We start from the raw sequence: 15,253 nt of genomic DNA, 5'->3' as shown, positions 1-15,253 counted from the left end.
GTTTATTAACAAATGAAAAGAATAAATCACACATAATCAAAATACTCAGTCCACTCCTGGACGCCGAGAACCAAAATCTTTACAATTTAACATAATACGCAGAATGGTCACCGCTCCTAAGCTCAGACACAGCCATACCTCTCATTTTCCAAATAACAAACTATTACCTTCCCGTTCCTTACCCTCTGGGGAAACCACCTCGTCATATTTAAAAATCATACATTTGTAATTTAAGTTTACTACTTACATTTAATTCAATTTTTTTTTTTTTTTTTTTAAATGTATTTATTAACTATTCTTTTGTAATGCTATTAAATGATTTTTTACTCTTTTTTTTAAATGATGTGAGGGAGCTCCTACCTCTCAGCTCTTCTGAGATCAGGTTCCATGTCTTTGCACAAGCTACGTTAGGAGCGAAATCTGATCGCACGGTCGGCGTGAGGAGTATTTGCAGGTTTGATGATGATCGGGTATGCAAATTATGCTGGTCTGAAATAGGTCGAAATAATCTTTTAAACGCAGATGGCAGCTCTCCAGCTAAAAACTTGAACACAAAGGTCAAGCATGGTAATTGATGCAGGGACCCTAATGACAAGAACTCTTCATTTTTTCCAATTAATATCAGGCATCGTTGATGAATTGAATTCAGTTTTCGCAGGTGGGATTTAAAAGTTGATTGCCAGATCATTGCACAATACTGTAAATGGGGTTTTATAAGAGCGTTGCACAGGAGGACCAGCGTTTTCTGCGGCAAAGCGCTTTTCAGTTTTTTTATTATTCCAAAATTCCGGGATAGCTTCAACTCTACTACTTGAATATGATGCACGAATGATAGATTCTCATCGAGGAAGATTCCTAGGTATTTTGCAAAATGCTTTTCTGGCCGACTAGTCACACCTCTGGATGTCTGGATACCACATATCTCCGGATGGACACTTCCAACCCGGGAAAAAAATAGAACGCATGATTTCTCAACATTAATAACAAGTCGGTTAGCATCCATCCAGAGATACGTCCCCTCCAGAACCTCCCTCAGTTTAGACATGAGCATTGTCTTATCCGTTTCACAGCAACCAAGCGTGGTGTCATCGCCAAAGGCCACGAGCTCATCATCTTCACCTTCGGACTGGAGGGAGTTTTCATCCTGGCACAAGTTACAGCAGCGAAGATTTGTTCGTGCCGGGTTCAGCACTCGACTCAGATCGTTAACATGGATCAAGAAAATTAATGGTCCTAATATTGAGCCCTGGGGGACACCGCAGTTAACGAGCACATCGTTTCCAGGATCTTCTCCCAAATAAATCCTGCGGTCCCTCAGATATGATCTGAGCCAATCCAGAGCTTCACCTCTTATTCCTATATTTTCCAGTTTCCCGAGGAGAATTGATTGGTACATGCTATCAAATGCTTTCCTGATATCAAGCAGAACCGCTGCAGGTAGTAGACCAGAATCCAAAGCTTTGTTTATCCATAAACTTAACGCCGTTAGTGCATCCTGTGTACAGTGCCCTGGTCTGAACCCAAACTGGCGATTATTAAGAAACCCTTTCTTCTCCAGAAACTGGAGTAGCTGCTGTTGCATAGGTTTTTCAAAAACTTTTGAAAAAACTGAGAGGATAGAAATAGGTCTGTAATTAGCCGGGTCAACTCGAGAATCCCCTTTGTGCAGTGGAATTATTCTAGCTTTCTTTAGCAGTTCTGGGAAAGTGCCCTTATGCAGAGACAAATTTATGAGGTAAGTAGTGGCTCCATGATTGAAGGGGCAACTGCTTTCAACACCTTTGTATATGCTCGGTTAAACCCAGAAGCCGAATTGCCTCTTAGATTTAGTACAATTAGCAGAATTTCATATGGAGAGAATTGCTGTTGCCATGGACTTAGTGCATGCCGGGCCAAGGTAATCTTTAAAACTCTTTGCGGAATTCCCAACAGAATCTGCTTCCACTTCTGCAAAAAATGTTCCCAATGCATTTGCAATGTTATCTGGTCCTGCTACGGTATCCCCACTGACAGATAATTTAGATGGAAGCTCAGGTGGGGGGCTGCAGGTACGCAGTATAGAGTTAACAACCTTCCATGTTCTCCGATATTTTTTGCCACTTTCAGCTATTTTCACACTAAAACAATCTCGTTTAGCTTTACGTAAAACTGATAGAAGACATTTTTTATATTTTCATATTTCTCCAGCGTTGTAATGCATGGGTCATTTGTGAAATCCACCCACAGTGTATATTTCTTGTTAATACACTAGAGCAGTCTATGACTAATCCAAGGGCTTATGGGTTGATTTTTCCGTCCCGTCTTCCTTGAACGCTTTTCAAAACAGCAATCCGTATATATTCTCATTAAAATATTAGGAAATTCCTCAAATCCTGAATTAACATCATCTGTATTCATAACACTTTCCCAGGATGTGCTCTCCAGATTTTGATTAAGAGTTTTCAAGTTCTCATCATTCAATTTCTAGGTAGTGAACTCTTGCTTAATTAAAGCTTTAGGATTTAGATATTTATGCTTTATTTTGAAATTTGTAATCAGAGGGAAGTGATCTGAAGTGTTGAATAGCAGAACGGAGGCTGATGTTGGAGGCAGAATTGAAAAATGTTGTCAATCAGTGAGTGGGAAGTGGCAGTTACTCGGGTTGGAATCGTCGTCGAGGGGTACACATTCGAAGCATACACCATACTAGGCAGATCCGTCGCACCGGAAGATAGAGGAAGAGTAAGGTTGATTTTGAAGTCCCCCATTAAGATAGCTTCATTCCCTTGTTTCTCTAGATGATCCGATATTTGGCTTAAGTTTTCCATGAATGAAAAAATAGATCCTGCCGGTGGGCGGTATACTTCTCCAACTGTTAATTTCTTCTGTGAAGGTAAACATATTTCCAGGAAAAGTGATTCATAAATTCCTTCTATATTCCTGGTTAAATTTCTGTTAATGCATACCGAGTACTCTTGCCGTGTGTAAATAGCTAAACCTCCTCTCTTCAATGCTGTTCTGTGCAAAAAATGGGAAGTATATCCAGGTATTTCCAGAAGCGTATCTGTTTGTCTTGTTAAAAAAGTTTCGCAAAGTCCGACAACATCTGGCTGCAACTGTTGACAAAGACTCGTTAGATCCGCGAATGATGAGCATAACCCTCGACAGATCAGTTTAAGAACAGTGAGCTGAGAGTCACAGCGTCCCGGACTGAAATTAAACACTTCTTCATAACGGCTTCTAGGAAATGTATTTTTATCAAATAACGGGGTATCTGATTCAATATTAATTTCTAAATCAAAAATATTTTCTAAATCCAAAAAATTTTCTTCCAGCTCTACTAATCTAGCATTAATTTGGCTTGTTGACGAGGAGGTACCCCCGGGAGGATTAGAACAGGAATTCATTACTTACCAACATACTGAAGAGAGGCAATGGTTCTACCTTTGAGAAGAGCAGTAGACTACTCTGAAGTTTGTAAACCCGAACTTTTCTTATAACTCTGGAAAAGAAAAACAAAGCAGGAACACTCAAAAAGGAAAAACATCTCATTGGATAAACAGAAATCAAGAATATGCAAGCGGTAAATAACACATAAACACTCTCTCATGGTGCAGTTATAATACTTTTTAAATTTAATTTTTTCATCAATTTTACTACTCTAATTTTACCAATATTCACTCCTAATTACTTCAGTATTATAGCTGCCCCACAAACCTCACGAGATATTAACGAAAAAAAAGAGAAAATTCTAAGCGTCCAAATCAGAATCATTCGCATAGTCCGAGCCAGCGCGGGGAAGCTTGAGCGGATCATAGCATTCGTCTGGAAACTTCATCCACTGAGCCGTCTTTGATTTCTTGGTTTCTAACCAAAGTTTGATCCCTTTTTAGATCAGACGCGTTTCCGCTATTTTCTCACTCGCTACTTTTGAATTTTGTAGCTTATAACCAAGTGATAAAAGTTCTTTGCGTCGTTTCCCGAGATCAGCTGGCAAGTCAACAGATACGCTAAAACCGTTTTTTTTAGTTTACCACACTCTTTCATTATTTCTGACCGATCAAAATTTTCAAGGCTTGAGATAATCGGATCAGCGGAATTTTTTCGTTGCGCGCTGTTTCTCAGTGTTAGACCGCTAGAGCCAGACTACTCGGCATTTGACGGTTTTTTCGAAATTCTGTATACCACATTCATCCGTATCTCATTCGCGGTAGCTATTCCGAGTTTTGATTCGAAGAAATCAACTACTTTCTGACGGAGATCTTCGCCATCTGATGATTCTAGACTGTGGATAACAAGATTATTTCTTCTCGAGTATAGTTCTGACCGAAGAGCGGTCGATTTAACTCTTAAAAGCTCGGTTCTGAGCGACCTGTTTTCCGACCGTAGAAGTTTATTTTCCTGCTGGAGCTTTTTTATTTTCTGCAGGACTTTGTCCATTTGGTCTTCAAAATGTTGTTTCGTGAGTGCCATAATTCTCAACTATAATGCCATTAAGCCTTCGAAAATTTTAAAAAAAACATGGAGTGATACTTACTCGCAAGGGCCCCTGTATGGTAATAGAACCAACTATCACTCGGGGCCTTACTTTCAGAAAATGCAGTGTTTGAGAAATCCAAATTTGACGTTTCTCCGACCAGCGTTAGTGAACTATCCAATCAGTAATTATCCAATCTCAAATTCACCAAAAACTTCAAGAACAAATATCCACTTCTCGCCAAAAGTCTATCACCAACGAATTAATTGATACACATAAAACAGGATTATACGTCACTATAATCCCAAGCCAATTGTTGTTACGAAATTCACTGATTTAATAATGTTCATAAGTTATCCGATTTTAGATTTTAGATGTGTTTGCTCTGAACTCTGAAATTTAAACATTACCGCATTTCACAGAATTATGGCCTGAATAATCGCTTCAGACATTTCAAGAATACGAGACATGCTAGTATTATTAGCTAAAAATATCCCCCCCCCAAAAAAAAAGAAATCTAGAAATAACTTAATCATAACATTCTAAAACTAAAAATAAAATTGGTTGTCTTAATCACTAGGTTGTTGTGTCCTGATTTTACAAGGCATGTACGATATAAATTCTCTTCCATACAACATAAAGAGACTTTTTCGAAAATCTTTCTTCAAACGTAAACATAAACTTTACTATTTAGCCAATAAATTAGTGACACATTCTATTTGAGATTATCCTAAAGAAATCATATCAAATTTAGCTTTTAAGTATGACATTTTACAAACAAAATAACACAAAAAACTAGAAGAAAAAAAAACTAGAAAAAACAGCAAATTTGTTTGATTGGCTGCCAGAAAATCTATACATATATATATATATATATATATATATATATATATATATATATATATATATATATATATATATATATATATATATATATATATATATATATATATATATACAAAAATGGGTTTTTGTCAGAGTTATAGTGATTAGTAGAGATATAGTGATAGTGATATAGTGAGTTCATGTGATTAGAAGACAAGTGATTATTGTGATCTGTGATTAGTGGCAGGCTTCTATATATGGATTCTCAGTGTCGCTTGTCTTCTAACCGCAAAAATTTCAGTCTTTTCTTGATGTCTTGACGTCATCACAGATTGGATAAAACCACATTGGGAAAATTACGAATTCTTCATAAATTTGTGACCTAATTAGTCTTTGTGTCCAAAAATGTCAATTTTCTGATTTCAAGGCCAGGTCCTGTCATTGCTATGTGACAAAGTGACCAGAAATGTCAATATGCCAGTTAAAAAAAACAAAAAACTATGTTGTCAATTCGATACGGACACCCGATTCTCAGAAAGTAGTAAGCTTGTATATATCTATTCTTCTTCTATGTAACAACCTCCAAATGAGTGAAATTTATTTGCTACTCCTTCCTAGGGAAAATAGAAGACTCCCCAGGGAACACATAGATTCAAGCAATTTCGATTTTTAACAACGATTTCTAAAAAGAATCAAAATTTTGGTTTTCTTTTTTAAGGTTTTTGAATTGTTGTAATCCCTTGTTAAAATATATACAAATATTTTTGTACTTACTAGTTTTTAGCTCCTTACGCAATTTAATGTTCTTTCATACTGTTTCTTTTCAAAGATATTTGAATTCTGAATAAGTCCAATTTCTAACAACGATTCCTACTAAGCTTCAAATTTATAAGAATATTTATGCAATTACCATTTTTTGGCTCTTTAAGCAATTTAATAGAAAGATGTTCCATGCAGGAACATCTTCAATTTTTATATATGGATTCTTATTGTCGCTTGTCTTTTCTTGCCCTGTCTTTCCCAACAATTTGGTGCTTTTCCTGATATCATGACGTCACCACAGGTTTGATACAGCCACTCTCGGAAAAATACGAGTTTCCTAAAGTTGTGACCCATTTATATCGTTTTTGTTGCTTGAAATGTCAATTAGCCAGTTTTAAGAAGAAAAAAAACTCTGTAGCCGGATTTGAGACCGGGCCCCAGCATAACTACGCGACATGCTTGTATATATTGATTCTCATTGGCACTTATCTTGTAACCACAGACAATGTGAAGCTCTTCTTCTTCATGGTGTTAGCATACGTTCGTTACAACCATAATGGGAAAAATACAAATTCTCTCTTAAAGTTGTCTCTCTTAAACCTTTTTAAATCGTTTTATTGGCCAGAAATGTCAATATACCAGTTAAGGAAAAAAACGATGTAGGCGATTTTAAAGCTGGACCCCTGCACTTGGCATGTTGCTACTCTTTCCTCGGGAAAATGGAGGGCTCCCCAGGGAACACTTAGAACGTTAAAGTGTCCCAGCGCCTTGTAATAAACAGTTATTGTATTGCCATTACAATTCCTTTATCGAACATATATACACAGTTTTGTGGAAAACTCAAATTATTAAATACCTTGTTATGGTACGGTGGTTGAAAGTGTGCCTCTTGATGAGAGGTATGTGGGTTCAATGCTGTCTCTGGTTAGGAACAAATTCTTCTTTAGTTTCTTCTTTACATCTTGTCTATCAGCTTCGGTATCATTTGTTCTTTTATTGTTGACTGAACATTTCTTCATATCAACTTTCCAAACTCAATAATCATACGAATCATTTTGAAAATCAGCTATGTGAGGGTCTGAAATTTCTTTTTCTTTCTTTGTTAAGGTTTTTGAATTGTTGTAATATCTTGTTAGATATAGGTTGTTCATTTATCCTCTAGGTATTATGAAACTACTTAAAACGCCTTTTGTAAATAGACTGATTAAACTTTGTATTTTATACAGAACCATGTTCCTTTTGTAATGTTTCATTCGTCATAGATGTAATTTCGGTAATTTGATTTCATCAAGTTCATTTACCGGTTTAAGCTTACTGGTTTTTATTTTGTCATATCTCTCTTATGCTATAAGTAGATTTAACCTAATAGAAAATAAACCTTACCTTAGACCTTAGCTCCTCCTGTACCTCCAGAGGCACACAGGGCGTCCGTTAACAGCCTCCAATCATCCCGCAAATGAGCTGCGGCGTAACTGTCCTCCCACTCTGGGATTAAGGATGCGTGAAGGGCTCTCCTGTCCCGCTCATATGTCCTGTGAAGCGTGTTTTTGGGCCTTCCTCGCCGACGCGCGCCGTCTGGTTGACACTGGAGGATCATATTCGGTAGTCTCGATCTTGGCATACGGATAACATGGCCAAGATAGCGCCATCTTTGTTGCCTGACTACATCAGCGACATCAGGCTAGTTTGTGTAGTGGCGAATTTCCATGTTTGTTATCCTATCCTTCCAGTTGATGTTCAGGATACGTCGAAGACAGTTGTTTTCATATGCAGTGAGTCGTTTTTCCTTCGCAGCTGTGTGTTTTTAACAATCAATAGCGTATGTAAACATAGAAATGAACTTGCTTATGTAAAGGCGAATTTTTATCTGGAGTGTGTACTTAGCTGATCTCCAGACTGGTCGAAGTCGTTGAAATGCCGAGCTTCCAAGGGCTATTCGTGTTCTTAGCTCTTTCTTGGAATCGCCACTAAACGAGACGGTGCAGCCAAAATATCGTAAGTCGGTGACTTGCTCTATGCTTTCAGTCCCCAGATGGATATTCATCGGTGAATTAGTGGTTGACATCGCTTTTGTTTTGGGGGGGTTGATATGTAGCCAAAACTGCCCCGCTCTTTCGGATAACTTGCATAAAAAGTCTTGAAGTTTGTTTTGTATTTCTCCTTCAATACAAACTCGTCTTTAAAGTCGAGAGCTTAGACAAGTCTGTCTACTATTTTTATCCCGTATCCATCAATTTGCCTGAATATGTAGTCCACTATGAGAATAAAGAGGAATGGAGACAATACGTATCCTTGTTTGACACCTGTCATCACTTTGAAATATCTTGGATTTCCTTCGGAGGTTCTCACGCAGCATTCCGTCATACATTGCTATGATAAGGCGAACCAGCTTTTCAGGAATACCGTAGAAGATCAGGATCCTCCATAGTATTGGATAGTCTATTGAGTCGAACGCTTTTTCAAAATCAACAAACAATAGATATAGACGTTTCTTCCACTCGTTTGATTCTTCAGGCATGGTGTTCAGTATGAATATCATTTTGGCGCAAGATCTTTTCGGTTGGAAACCATGTTGCTCCTCGCGTAAATGCGGGATCTAAGGCAGCTTGAAGTCTTGTCAGGATGATTATGCAGAAGAGTTTTCCGGGTATCGAGAGGAGGTTGGTGCCTCTGTAATTGTCACAGACTGTCGCGTCTCCTTTTTTGAACAGTTTAATAATGGTTCCTGCTCTCCAGTCCTTTGGGACTTTTTCTTTTTGTCAGAGGAGGGAAAAGAAGACTAGCCACACTGAAAGGGACCTGCGGATCGATGACTTGACCATTTCTTCAGATATACGGTCACTACCCGGAGATTTTCCATTCTTCAGCTTTTTCGAGGCTGAAAGGATCTCGGCCGCCGTTGGCTCGTTTTCATTAATGAGACGATCCAAAAATGGGCTGTCCGGAATATCTGGTGGAACAGAAGGGGATGGGCGATTGAGAAGGTTTTCGAAGTAATCGGCACATCTATTTTTTCGGTCATCTGGATCGGTTAGCAGTCTTCCGTTTTCCCCTTTTACTGGTCCTTCTTGTACATTGGTCTTCCCAACGATTTCTTTAGTTAGGCAGTACACAGCTCTCGTGTAACCACGTCGGGCTGCTTCTTCTGCCATTCTTGCTTTCTCATTGAGGTGCTTTCGTTTGTCTGACCTAGCACTTTTCTTCACTTCTCTGCCCCCTTCCTTATAAGCTATGTCGTTCATGACATGAGCAGAGGGATCGTTACTGAGGGTCCTCTGTTTTATTTTCTTGCAGTCTTCGATCAAGTCCCATTTCTTCTGGGATATCCACTGTTCCTTTATTGACTTTTTCAAGCTAAGAACTTCTTCAGCAGTTTCTGCGTAGTTCTGTTGTATAGTCGTCCAAGCTTCTTCCACATCTTGTGGTACATCAGCAAGTGCCTCGAATCTGTTCGAGTGTTTGATGTTAAATTGTCCCCTAACATTCTTGTCTCTGATCTTCTCCACGTCAAAATTGCTTGGTAGTTTTGTTGGTTGTCGGGATCTGTTGGAGCGGAGTTTCAACTTGAGTGTCGCTACAAGAAGTTCATGATCCGACCCAACGTCCGCACTTCTGTAACTCCTCACGTCTTTCAGACTAGTTCTCCATCGTCGTCGGATTAGAAAGTGGTCAATCTTGTTTTTGAGAGTTTTGGCTGGGGTTGTTCATGTATACTTATGCATATCTTTGTGCTCAAATAATGTACCTCGGATCAAGAGGTCATTCGACATGGCAAAGCTGACTAGCCCTGCACCATTTTCGTTGATAGTTCCGAGCCCGTGATGTCCCAACACCTTGGGGCAGTATGATCTGTCCTGACCAACTTTCGCATTTAGGTCACCTGCCAAGCAAGCGGCGTCATGGAGAGGAATGGAGTCTAGGACAGACTGGAGGGTTTCATAAAAACCGTCTTTAGAGGTTTCATCGGCAGCATTTGTTGGTGCATATCACATGACTAGCGACAGCTTTGCATGTTTAGATGCAAATCGTGCATACAGAATTCTCTCGTTAATTGGTTTCAACGAGCAGAGAGACTTTGTTGCATTTGGGTTCAATATAGCTGCGACTCTGGCTGCATGTCTGTCCGTTTTCCTGCTGTACAGAACTATATAAGTCATGTTGCTGTTTACTGTTTTGAGCTTCTTGTCTCCACAGCCTTTCCATCGTGCTTCGGCCACTGTGAGGATATCTAGCCGAAAGTTTTTGCACTCTTGTAGAACTTGTTCAATTTTTAAAAGAGCCGACATGGTCCTTAAGTTCCAAAATCCGATTTCTACTGGTTTATTTATGTTCAGAAATCTGGTCGAGGCGCATGCATGGGTCGTCATCATATTAGGATTTGATCCGAGGCTTTTCACTGACGTATCTTTAGCACATTCTTTTTCTACGGGAGCGACTTGCTAGGCCACTGTCCAACCGGTTTCTTCGGCTCGGCTAGGGGCAGGGACGCCAATCCCTGACCGTGGGGCCGGAACCCCCCGGACCTACCCCAAACTGAAGACACTGAAACCCCCATGAACTGAAGACACTTCAAAGATATTGTTTATTTGAAACCTGTAAAATGGCTAGCCAGATTTTCCATCAGAATTCTTATACCTTATAACACAACCGTACTTCACCATTTTAGCATGAGTAAATTCTTCAAATTTTAGCGGAAAATGCACGCTTTTCTTAACAGTAACCTTAAAAACTGGCGATTTGAGAAAAAGCGCATCGGTGCGTCAAAAACACGTGATTAGCACTTCCTTTTATTGATAAACTCTTTGATAGATTGCTAATATTCGAATTTTTACGGACGAAAATCGTTGTCAAATTACTATTTGGTTTTGCTGATTTATTTTCAACACGACAACATTGACGAAAATGTGGTACTACCCTAAAAATTTTATTACTGTTGAAACAACAGCAAAACACTTGGAACATCACGGCCTTAAGGTGTGGGTAGACCTATGATGTTTCTTTTTTATTATTTATGTGTCGTCGGGACTTATGTGACAGTAGAATCAAAATGACGCTACAAAAGGCAATCCAAGTAAGAGCACTGAACAGCATCATTAAATAGATTCAACCAAGTCAAAACATAAAAGATGATATTAACAAAAAAGAAAATTTACACTACACAACTAATCAAGTCTCAAACATCCAAAAGAATTGACGAAAATAGCGTTAGTAAGACCTAATAAAAGAGCCAAACCGGTTTCAGAAAATAAGATACATTAGGTTTTAGATCAGACTGGAATATATAGTAAAATCCGGAATTATTAAGTTGTGGCAGCCGACATTTTTTTATCTTCAACCCTGCGATAGGTTAGTACTGACTCTTCCATTATATTTAATAATAAATGGGCAATTAATTTAATTAGTTAATATTTTCTCCAAATTTGACGCTCCAAAAAGACGAATCATTACACTTACCGCCCTTTTCCTTATGCCAATCATACCCCCCTTTAATTTTGAGATTTTAAGCATTTTTTTTTATATGATTCCTAATTTTAACCATAGAATTCGCATTCTCTGGTATTCTGCTTTTTATCAGGTCTTTTTTTCCATTTATAGGCTTAATAAAAAATTTTGTGCGAATTTATTGATTAAAAAACTGATTAATTCCTTTTCGTAAAAGGGTAAAACAAGTTTTGGAAGGGATAAAGGTGAGCAATTTTTCACCTAGTTTTAATGATTAGGATTACTAGAAATACTCGTTGTAGCGGTTTAGGCTTATCAAATCTAAAAATTGACGGCGGTTGTCGCAAAAATCATTCCATCAACCTCCGTGTTATACAAATTCAAAAATTTTGCCAGGAACACACTGTTTTTTGGAAAGTCAGCTTTGCGCATGAAAGCTGATAAAATGCTAGCCCATATGTCCTGTGATCGCTAAACGCTACTCAAGGGATTATAAATAATATTATTCCTACTATTAATATTTAAGTCAAATGACTCAAGGGAATAGAATTTTATGCATTTTCAAAAAGTATATAGATTGTCCTTTCACATTTTCCCTATTTTCACACGTGCCCATTGCATAATTGGCATTGCCAAGAAAATTGTTTAAGTGTAACGATTTTTTGTTTCAATTATTCCGCTTAGTTCCATATTTTGAGCGAACTCAAAGTTAATATCTTTAAACCTCCGTATCTATGATCAGGGGAGCCCCGGGGGGGGGGAGGAGGGGCGCTCCGCCCACCAACTTTTTTACATTCGGTAAAAATTTCGCCGGAGGCGCAAATTTCGGCAGAAATTTGGCGAAATCGGCCGAAATTCACCAAAATTCATGATTTCTGCAAAAAATTTGGCATAAATCAGATAGCGATTCGGTAAAATTTACGAAGATCGCCCCCCGAATAAAACGAGCCTCGGGACGCCCCTGTCTATGATACCATAATTAAACAAGTCTTATCTATTAAAACTGTAACAGTCAATTTCTATAAGCCTTGAATTTAAGAGTTTATCAGCCCAGTACATAAACAAAAAACGAGATCATTCACTTTATATTCTACTAGTTGGCTTCTAATTTCACTACTTTCAATGTTTTGGGAATTAAGAAATTTCCAACTTCTTCATCCTTTCACTTTTTCCATTTCATTTTTCTTTATTAAGCTCTGCTTGCTAGCTCCCACATTCACCACTTGTAGTGTTTGGAGTATCGACAGATTTTGACATTTCAGCTTTTTCATCTCTTTTCTCTTCTTTGCCTTTTCCCCATTTCATTTTCTCACGAAGAGACTTGAGAAATTTCTTTCCTTTGCTTTCTTTCGGCAAACGTTTTACAAATCTTTTAGTAGTATAGTTATGAAGAGGTCCAAACGCCAAAGCTACAACAGTACACGTAAGACATATAACATTGTAAGGCATACTGAAGTCAGGGGTTGCCATGGTTACCACCAGGGTTTCACTGTGCATTTTTAGGGCATATCCTTTCACAGACGAGACATTCATACTGGATTCAAATGTACTTAATTCTTGTGACAAGGCAGTGTAATTGCGAGGAATGAAAAGATACGCACTGATAATTGCAGCTGGAATATCAAATCCGTGATTCGCATCTGGAGGATATTCGTGCCATTTCAAAAAGGCCTTTTCAAATTCAAACTGAATTTCCACAGTAGAATATGACGGGACTTCAAGGACTATTTCAAGGTGGTGAGGCCTTACCCGGTCTCGTCCAGGTACAAAATGGAAATGGTCTGGGAACAGATTTTCCTTTGTATTCAAGGAAATTACACTAAGGGTATGACCATAAACACGAAGATACCAGGGTAGAGCTTCTAAATAAACGACCTTGATGGCATCTGAAGCACGCGTATTTGTTATTTGAGTTACTACCGTGCCTCTTTCATTTCCGTGACCAGCTACAAAACGAGTCGCATACAATGGAGGGGGTGGAATGACACCGTAAACAATAGGCTTTTCATATATAGCTCTGATATTCAAACGTCCGTCGTCAGTAGATTGTTGAACATCGTAGACAGCAAAATATAACTTTAACCCGTTTCTAGTACTGGTCAAAACTTGAGTCTCTGGTAGCAATTGGAATTGTCTTCCCGTCTGATTCTGTGTTACATCAATATAAACCTTACTAATTTGAGCCAAGGGACAATGAGAATAGAGACCGCTACCAAATGTTGATATTAGTGACCAGTCCTGTTTTCCGAGGGATGCAACGTTCATTACGGGCGGCTCAGTGACCAACGTTAGGGACAAAACCAACTCCCATTTCTTACCCACGCATTCGGCCGTCGAACAAACTGGCCTCCAATCAACAGCCAAGCTGTGGTAGTTCGAGTTGAAAATTTTCTTTGGGTCCAACAATGAAGCAAGACCTCTCCTAGTGTCACAGGGCAACATCTTCTTCCATGGTGTCAAATTTTCCGTGCAAACAATTTCACTTGGCAGGGCTGCATAGCGCACAAAACTATTATTAAACCTATCGTCGACTAATCCATCTGGTCCAAACGAGAACATAGGTTGGATTGTTCTGGCACCATTCACAAAATTCAAAGAAGAACAAAAGAGTCCCGAAAGGCCGTTCGTCAATAGCTCCCAATTCTTGTCCACGTTGTACACATCATGCTGAAACCATGCATAAATCTCAGCTCCAGTAGGAGCGGATCTTGGTGGAAATCCCCATTTTTTTGTCTTCCAGTACCCTTGTGTCAAGGAGAAATGCAACTCTTGTACTCCGTAAAGCTGAACAATTTCCCAAAACGGACGAGGAAAAGTACGGAAATTTGAATAATCATTCTTTTCTTGCAATAGAGTATGAACAAATCTGAAGTGGCTCATTAAATGCCCAGATTCAAGAGGTTTTATCACAAGCTCTTCTGAAAAGGTTTCATGACAATTTGCCAATTCCAGGAGAGCTAATACAGCGCAGATAAACATTGTAAATTTTGCAAATAGCTCTGCAAGCCAAAAAGTATTTAGCAGGGTAGTCTTGGTCCTATTTGGTTCAAAATGTTTGTTAGCCTATTCGCGCCATGTGATTTTTCACATAAACCTCTTTTTAAAATTTTTATGTATTGGTCTAGTTTCAATTAAAAATTTTTAATTTTAGATGAAACACCGTAAATATTTTTGCAGCTTACATATATCTTGTCAATCATTTGTTTCTTCTGTAGTTTTGCCGGCTCATAGACACTTAGACGATACAACCACTGCTGAGGCAAATATGACGTATGTATATGCCTTTCGAATGTATTCATAAATATGACGTCATTTTGTTAATTTTTTTCCAAAATTAAGGCTCTTAACGAATTTTCTCGAACTTCTGACCTATCTGCATCGTTTATTTAGGCGAGATTATTCCAGGATACCAATTTTCCCGAAAAAATATGGAGTCGTTTTCGACAAATAGCAAATATATATATATATATATATATATATATATATATATATATATATATATATATATATATATATATATATATATATATATATATATATATATATATATATATATATATATATATATATATATATATAAAAATTGAACTTTGTTCAATTACTGAATATATATATACATAAATTGAACTTTGGAAATGACATTTGTCGTTAAAAGCTAGACATGGCGTTATATACTTCGCTGTTTATAGTACGTTGTGGGGGGAAAGGGCACTAAGACTTCAAAGAGGCACATTCTCTGTGTGGGACCAATTCAGTCCTCCCATCACA

At 38.2% G+C, this 15,253-nt stretch overlaps 1 protein-coding gene and 1 pseudogene across 3 annotated transcripts in view; one reads left to right on the top strand and one right to left on the bottom strand.

Moving 5' to 3' along the window:
- The window catches only part of beta-Man (beta-mannosidase), a 168,423-nt gene that overhangs the window by 101,895 nt on the left and 51,275 nt on the right, over window positions 1-15,253 (top strand). The window lies entirely within an intron of this gene.
- On the bottom strand, window positions 12,266-14,558 carry LOC148951594 (GPI-anchor transamidase component PIGT pseudogene; annotated as a pseudogene).

The sequence above is a fragment of the Artemia sp. Qi Xiang Cuo genome, chromosome 6 (assembly GCF_049724085.1).
Source record: "Artemia sp. Qi Xiang Cuo chromosome 6, ASM4972408v1, whole genome shotgun sequence".
In the NCBI taxonomy this organism is placed as follows: domain Eukaryota; kingdom Metazoa; phylum Arthropoda; class Branchiopoda; order Anostraca; family Artemiidae; genus Artemia; species Artemia sp. Qi Xiang Cuo.
The sequence above is the reverse complement of the archived record's forward strand: the minus strand, read 5'-3'. Positions and strand labels throughout refer to the sequence as shown.